Raw genomic sequence first — 6,000 nt, forward strand, 5'->3', positions numbered from 1 at the left:
GCTGATGTGCAGTGGGCAATTATGTAACAAAAGCTAAATCTTTCTATAATTAGAACAAGCACCTAGTTAGAGTGATCAGAGCTCTTTTGTGTGCTCCTGCACGGGGCTATGCAAGAAAAACCTTGGCTTGAAAGAAAGATGCTGGCTTGATTTCTCTTTCCTTTTCAACTGGTGAATAAATTAAATCTCAGATTACCCCAAATTGCTGTGAAAGATAAACTGTGAAAAGCGTTTCCTTTTCATTCCTGTTGAAGACATTGCATCCCAGGTGTGAATCTCATGAAATGCAGATGCAAACCCAAAGACTTGGCCTCTCTGTCTCAAGCACCGGAGCAGCAAGAGCAGCCAGACAGCCTAAAGAGAGGACAGAAGGTCAGCATCAGCCCTCACGACTGAGAATCAATGCGTTGTTTAGATTCACTTTGATGAAGAACATGACAAGATATCCGCAAAGGCTCTCCTTATATACGGAGAGGAGGCATGGGAAAAGAGAACTAAACCATCCCAGAAAGCAGGTGATCCTATGATTTTATGAACCCAGAGGAGTAGCTTAGAGGAGATATGGAAAGGTGTGGTGAGAAATTGCTACCAGAACACCTTGACCCTTCACTCTTCTGATCTCCTTCCTGTGGATGGTCAGCAACACAAATATTGAGGCAAATCTATCTTCTGCAGCTATAAACAAGTTCAACTCTAGAAATCACAGTAGCAATGCCAGTTCATACAAGTTAAAGATGTGGCCAGTGGGATCTCTGCTGCTAGAGTTGTGTACTTCTCAAATATTTTCTGGTTCTTTTCTGATTAGTTCAGGCCTGATTAGTTCAGGTCACCAGATGAAATATTACAAATATCTCTGTATAATGGTTGACAGATGTGAAAATAGACATGGAGGATAGGAAATACAGCAACCTCCTACCTGGAGGTAATTCTAGAAGATAACATACTCACACAGGTCTTCTGATAGGCCAAACCCACTCCATTCTTGGTCCAGCTTAAATAGAGGTTGGCAGGTTTTGCCTTTATATCAGCAACAGAAAGTTCAGAGCTGACTCTGTAAGCCATAAAATTTTAGAATAGCATCTTCTTACCAATCATACTGCACAGAGCCAATATTTGGATAAAACATCTCTCAACACAAACATGCTCATTGCCCAAGGTCATTCAGTCCCTGTGACTCAGTAGTAACCAAAGTCTGAATGTGACAATAGAAAGTGATATGCTCTTTGGAGAGAGGGGCTCTAGATGAGCAGCAAAATCCCCTTCTACCAGTATTTTGTTCCTTCAAGGCCTTTGCTCAACCTTGTTGATGTTGTGGTATCAGTTTAGACAATTGCATGCCACCTCCATACTTCTCTCATAATTTCTGTTGGCAAAAAATATCCCCCTTACTCTATTTGCTAAAGTTGTTGGTGCCTAAAGGGCACTCCACTTCTTCTTGCAGGTTGTTGGGAAGTGTCAGTGAGCCAACATGTCCTGTGTGAAATGATCTTATCACCTGTAAGTGTGTATCACCTTCACAAAACACCCTCAGAGTCTGTGGTTTTTACAGAAGTACATGAGAACATTTTTGTCTGACAAAGTTTAATTTTCTACAATATGCAACAAATAACAGAAATTAAAACAGCCTTCATTTCAGTCATTCCAGAGAACACAGACATGGCTTGAAGAATTTAAAGGTTTTTTTACAAAAGCACTAGTAAACCTTGTGATCTTTTCCCCCCAGCTATAATTATTCCTCCTGAGTGCTGCCTGTAACCCCTTAGGAAGTGTGAAGTACAGGGGTTGCAGATGTGGTTGAGCCTTTCAATTTAGGTAAATCTCTTCTCTTTCACTGTTTAGCATCCTACCTGTGGTGTAATTTATCCCCCGAGTTAAGAAGAGTCGTTTATTTTGATCATTTTTATCCGACTGTGTGCAGCAACTGGTAGGCATACAGATATCTGATATTAACAATAGCTTATTCCATTACTTGGTATCATCATCTTCATTTGTTACAAGATATTTTATGAACCATTTAATTCTGGATTTGCAAATGTGAAAAGTGCTGAGGTAGATAAAAAAGGTGCAGAGGATTTAACAGCATAAATGTACCCCAAAAGACTCCTCAGAATGCCTCAGAAATATGTTCTTAAAACCAGCTGTGATATTTTCATCAAACTAAAAATGTCCCTGCTCCCAGCCATCCCAAGACCTCCACAAAGCCTGAACTCCTTACTCACCATACCCAGGATCATTTTGGGAATAGAGATGCATGTGGAAACCTGATATCATTATTGTCCAGAAAGATACTGTCAAAAAAATATCATGATAAAACCAGAAAGGAATTAATCCTTTTTGTCTTACAGAGAGATTTATATTTGGGGAAAATAAGTTTCAGATTCTCGGAACCATTCCTTGCCTAATGCTTCTTTTCAGAGAAGCACAAAATAAGCTAAGTTGGAAGGGACACACAAGGATCATCGAGTCCAATGCCTGGCTCTGCACAGGACACCCTGAGAATCACACCATGTGCCTGTGAGAATAGTCCTGATGCCTCTTGAACTCTGTCAGGCTTGATGCTGTGAGCACTTCCCTGGGAGCCTGTTCCAGTGCCCAACCACCCTCTGGGTGAAGAACCTTTTTCTAATATCCAGCCTAAACCTCCCCTGACACAACTTCATGTCGTTCCCTCAGGTCCTGTCACTGGTCACCAGACTGAAGAGATAAGAGATCAGTGCCTGCCCCTCTGCTTCCCCTCCTGAGGAAGTTGTAACTGCAATGTGGTCTCCCCTCAGTCTCCTCTTCTCCAGGTTGAACAGATTGAGGGACCTCAGTCACTCCTCATATGGCTTCCCCTCAAGGCCCTTCGCCATCCTTTTAGCCCTTCTTTGGATGTTCTTTAATAGTTTTATGTCCTTCTTATATTGCGGTGACAAAAATATCACATATGACTCAAGGTGAGGCCGCACCAGTTCACAGCAAAGCAGAGTACAGCTCTGCCATTTGAACAATGAACAATTTGATCTGGTTCATAGGAAGTCCAGACCAAGGAGATACATGAAAATCCACAGAGATCGTCAATTCAGAAGGGAATATTAACTTTTCTTGTCCAATGTTGTGATTGTGGGACATTAAGTTTCACCTGACTGTTCCTGTATGGGCCCTGGTTGCTTAGGCTTGTCCAAAGCAGATCTGGTAATAATGAAACTGTCTCTTCCCAGGAGATTTCAGTTTTAATTCGAAGATAACAAGGGATAGAAAAGTGAGCACCTCCCACAGTTTTTCAAAGGTTAATCACTCTCATTGTTAAATATTTCAACCTAACTTCTCATTTGAATTTCCCTAATTTCTACTTCCAGTCACTGGTTCTTGTTTTGCCTTCCTCTGCGTGATTAAGGAGTGGCTTAATATCTTGCATTTCGAATTTGTATGGGTACATATACAAGATGGTCAAATCTCCTCTCAATTTTTTGTAATGAACAAAATATACTAAGTGTTTTAATTTGCTCAGTCAGGTAATTTTTCATGTGATGTTATTGTCAAAGGACAGATAAATTGAGTTAACCTCATTCTAATCTGGCAATATTAACGTTTACCTCTTAAACTTCACCACAAAACAAATTTACTTATTGTATTTTCCCTACACTTCCAATTAATGCTAGCCTTATAATACCTTTGTAGACTTTTAACACTCTTCTACATTCCCGTGTTGTTTTAGAAACTTGAAGTCCAGGACAAGAGTCCCTCTAGAGTTCACCACGTCCCTACTTCTACATCCATGGCCTGCATGAGACTTTTTTTACTTCATAGCACACAAAATTTGTGCTAAGCTGCTTGTCTCTCAGAATCGTCATGGATCCTCTTCAGAGTTGCTGGTTCCCAGCAGAGCCTGTACTTAACCCCACATTTCTTACTTACAGATATATGTTTGCACAATGTGATGTTGAAACACAGCTCATTCAAATGGATTCTACTTACCAAGTCATCTAGCTCACACTGTATGACTCCTCTCCCAGTGTCCCTGAACATTTTGCCACTCATTTTGAAACATACAGACTTTATGAATAGCAATTTCATATTGATTGCAAGCTGATGAAAATGGTGGCTAGTATAAGTCAGAGTCTCCCTTCCTCTGTAACTTCCTCAGAAGTACCTTGTGCAGCATTGATCCACTGCTGATTATTCCTTTGTATTTCAAAATGCTAGCTACTTCCCAACCCCAGTGGCACACTTCTTCAGGTGTTGCACAGTGCTAATTTTTTAATCAAAACATCATCAGAAGCAGAAGATAGAAGTAATGGTGTGGTGGTGTATTCCCCCCCCCCCCACCTTTTCAGGCCACACTGGGATCTGAGAAGTGCTCATTAGGCTTCAGCCTTGACCAGCAGCACCTGGGCTCAGCTCCTCTTGAGCTTATCAGAAACACTGTCTGCTCCCAGGAACTGAAGTTTCCAAACTTCACACAGTTTTAAAGTGCATAACTTCTCAGAATTTTTTTTCCTAGTAAACATTTTTCACCAGTTAAACCATATATGTAAGCATTTATATTTGAAACATGGTAGGTAATGCAGAGCAGGGACAAGAAATTATTCACACCTTGATTTGCAGCAGTTGCATAAAATAAAGACTGCGATGAGTTTACTGAGCCATATGGTTTTGAATAAGCTTGTACAGCCCCTTTGTATCACGTGGTCCTCTCTACCCTGGACTAAGGACCTTCCATATTGGCAAACTCAAAATTAGCCAAGTCAGACATCAAAAGTAAACCACAAAAAAAACAGAGGTTCAAGGGAAAGAAAATATTCAAAAGAACCAGTGTTGCTTATAGTCAGACAACTATAAACATCTGCGAGCACTGAGAGCTCACTGTTTGCAGTGAGAAATGACCTGCACAGTTCTCAGAGCAAGCTGTGAGACTGAGGAAATGAAAGGAGCATCTTAGTGCAGGAGCTGAAGCAGATTGCTCATGTACAGTTTTACCTTCTAAACAGCAAACTTGTATTGTGGCTGTCATATAAACTGTGTTGCAAAATAGCTCACAAAGGTGTATATTTTCCATACAGCATTAAATAATACTCCACAGCAAAGGAAGAAGGAGAAATGTCAAAGTTGGAGGGATAAAACATAATTTTTTCACTGAGACTAGTAAACAGCTGGGCACAGAATCCTTGGCAACTTCTAAGGGGGAAAGGAGGCTCCTGAGTCAGGTGGCAATATCGCCAGATATGATACTGTTACTAATTTAGTGACAGAAATGGGTAGAAGGGATGACAGATAAGTTTTGCTTAGGAAAATTATTGATAAATGGCATGTGACAAAGTCTTGTATCTTTAGCTTTGTCTACAGTGCTCATAAGACACCAACTATCTCAGAGAGAAGGGGAAGTATCTGTCATTCATAGAGATGGTGACAGAGCTGTTGTCACCACAATGCTAAACCAAAAGCAGATTCCCCCTGGAGATGATGAGTTTGAGCATAGACAGACTGCACAGGATTGCCCTCACCTTCCTCCAAATCTCCCTGTCCTAGAAGTTGCAGGAGATTAATTTAGCCTGCAGGAGTAGTTCGCCCTTATCACCGCGAGATGATAAGACAGACAAAATGACTAGAAGATTGCAAGACAGTTACTCTGTCATATCATATTCCTGCCTCTCATGGTATGATTTTTTGAATTTCTGGCAGACCATGTTTGTTTCTTTAGCCATTCTACCCTTTTCTTCTCTGTCTGGCTTCTGTTTCTCTTCTAGATGAACTGTGCCTGGCCCAGTGAGACTCTTCTCCCTTTGATTCACTAGATGCTACGTAACAGTAGTAACTGCTAATTAATAACTGTCTTTGGTTATATATGTTGCTATATATTGCCACTTTAACACAAATAGTGACTTGCCTATGTAAAGCTCCACCTAGTTCCCATGTATTACAACTCCCTGAGAAGTATTTTTCCATATTCCAAATTTTAATTATACTCTAAAGAGTGCATCTCTTGATTTGATTTAAAGAACTCCTGTGTAACATATGGAC

Source organism: Corvus moneduloides, chromosome 6, assembly GCF_009650955.1.
Source record: "Corvus moneduloides isolate bCorMon1 chromosome 6, bCorMon1.pri, whole genome shotgun sequence".
Taxonomy (NCBI): domain Eukaryota; kingdom Metazoa; phylum Chordata; class Aves; order Passeriformes; family Corvidae; genus Corvus; species Corvus moneduloides.